This window comes from Oratosquilla oratoria, chromosome 1 (assembly GCF_046742065.1).
Source record: "Oratosquilla oratoria isolate Oo_2021 chromosome 1, ASM4674206v1, whole genome shotgun sequence".
NCBI lineage: Eukaryota > Metazoa > Arthropoda > Malacostraca > Stomatopoda > Squillidae > Oratosquilla > Oratosquilla oratoria.
In genome coordinates this window covers 119553731-119556230 of record NC_134777.1, presented here as the reverse complement: position 1 = coordinate 119556230, position 2500 = coordinate 119553731, and the positions used below count along the sequence as shown (strand labels likewise).

At 42.8% G+C, this 2500-nt stretch overlaps 1 protein-coding gene across 2 annotated transcripts in view; it reads right to left on the bottom strand.

Moving 5' to 3' along the window:
* Positions 1–2500, bottom strand: part of MCU (mitochondrial calcium uniporter) — a 928441-nt gene that overhangs the window by 575982 nt on the left and 349959 nt on the right. The gene's annotated exons all lie outside the window — the stretch shown is intronic.

Below are 2500 nucleotides of genomic sequence, written 5' to 3'. Positions count from 1 at the left end.
TCAGCTAAAGAGGTACTGCGTGTTCTCACAGTTCTTGAATTATGTTCTTCTAAAAAGATTGATGGGAGTTTTTATGTGATGGGGAAAGAATGCACACTATGTACACATCTATGTGCGTTTGTATACATGCACGCGCACACGCGAACACACACACACACACACACACACAATTACAAAGAAACACATACACGCGCGCGCACACACACGCACATACATAAACTCTGTGGTTGTTATTATTGTTGCTGTTTTTATAAACGTTACAATGATATGCAATGAAAATTCTTTAAATGGCACAGGAATACTTACAAGAAAAAATAAATAAGACAGAGCTTACGATTTCCACCAATAGGAGGACAGTAATGATCAAGAGACCGAAAGGGGGCGTGGCTTAGGGGCTCAAATAACGCGAACGAACACAACACGGATCTCTCTCTCTCTCTCTCTTTCGGTGAAAAATTGACATCACTGACCTTCCATGAACGAACAAAATGTAAACAAAAGTGGGAACAGCTTCTGCCCAAAGTTTCATGACGTCAAGTCGCGTCAAACAGAAGCAGCCAATAGCGTTTCAGTAAATTTCTCACTGATAATAAATACGGACAACGTCCGACTCCAGCTTCCAGATTTCCTCTCCTGCTGACGCGGACAAATGACCTGTAATCCAAATCTACCATCGAGTTTCCTTGTTAGCCTGTGTGTGTATACGTGTGTGTGTGTGTGTGTGTGTGTGTGTGTGTGTGTGTGTGTGTATGTGTATATATCGTCATGTTCATGTATGTATGTGAGTTTTCTTGCGTTTCTGCGACTGCGTTTGTCTCTCTTCTTTCCTCTTTTTCGCTCTCATTTCTTCTTTCCTCTCTCTTTCTCTCTTCATGCTGACTCTCCTACGTTCTCCCTTCTTGACCTCTTCTCCCCACAATTCTCCTCTTCCTTCTCCCTCCTCCCTCCCCCTCTATTTCCTCCACTCTTCCTATCCCATCTTCATCCTCGCCCCTCTCCTCCCTCTATTCCTCTTCTGTCTCCTTTCTACCCTACCTCTTCCCCTCCCTACAGTAATAGGCTAGTAGAAAAGAAGGTAGAGAGTGGGGTAGAAGACGGGTGTCACATTTTATGAGTTAGGTATTTATGAAACATGTTTATATTAAAAAAAAAACACACACACACAATAGAGATAGTGAGTGAGTTGCTCAAGTTCGCTTTCCGCTGTGTGCGTAAACAATAGCCGTGCGCTCGAATGAATTGCTGACATAGTTTTCCTTGTAACCTAAGTGAGATATGCAGAGATTCGAGATTACTTAAATAAAATATATTACCATATAGACTTGTAACAACGAATCTGATTGGTGAAAGGGTGGAGGAGAAAATTCAATTGGTTCACGATTGTAAGATCACGCCCTTTGGGGAGGATCTTAAATATAAAGTTAAAGATCATTGGACTAAAGAAATCACTACGTCACTGCAAAGCTCACGTAGGATCTTGCATACGTGCTCTCGGGGGATTCCTTTGGAGCACTTTATATAAGAATTAACTGAAGAAAGATACAGAAGGAAAAACTCTATATTTAATTCTCCTGATCAGAAGATTATAACTAAATGGTACTTGACAAAGTTGGATGATTTGAGGCAAGAGGGCCAAGCAACTAAGGTATGTGAAAGACTATATCAATAAGTGAGGAAACAGTGGGAAACAAAGAGTGATAACAAAAGAGAAAACAAGGGGGAGAAAATGAAGAAAGTGACGAAAAGGACAAAGAGAGTGGTGAAGAAGTGTAAAGGATGACAACATTGGTGAAACCTACTCTTCTCTTCCCTCTCCCCCCTATCTTCTTCTTTACCTCCTCCTTGCTCTTCTTCTCCTCCTCCCCTCCTATACCTTCTACTTTCTCCTCCCCCTACCATCTCACTTTCTCATCCACCTCTTGACACTGTCTTCTCCTCCCCTCTTCACCTCACATTCTTCATTCTCTCCCACCTCTCCTCCTCTCTCCTCTCATTATCCCCTCCGCTTGTCCTCCACTCACTCCCTTCTCTTCCCCTCCTCCCTTCCCCTCCCCCTCCCACCTCATCGGGTCGCCGAAAAAGATTTCCAAGAAGTCACAAGATTCATTTCCTTCCAATGTTCAACGTACTCTTGATTATTGTTCAAGGGAGAAAGAGAACGGGGAGGGAGAGGGGAGTGAGAGAGCGAGAGAGAAAAAGAAAGAGTGGGGGGAGATGGGAGGGAGAGAGAGGAAGCCCGAACTCTACGCTTTATTTCCTCACAACCCGGGCGAGTGTCACCAGTACATTTAAAGTGTGTGTGTGTGTGTGTGTGTGTATATATATGCACAAGAATCACAAAACACACGTGACTACACTGTTATGCTGATTACCACAGGGAAAAGAAAAGTTCTTGAAATCCGAGCGCTTTCGTGATATTTGTTCACATCTTCAAGGATTACAATAGAATGAATAAGTACAGAGTAAGATGAGATATATATACACATGAGAGAGGTTTGAC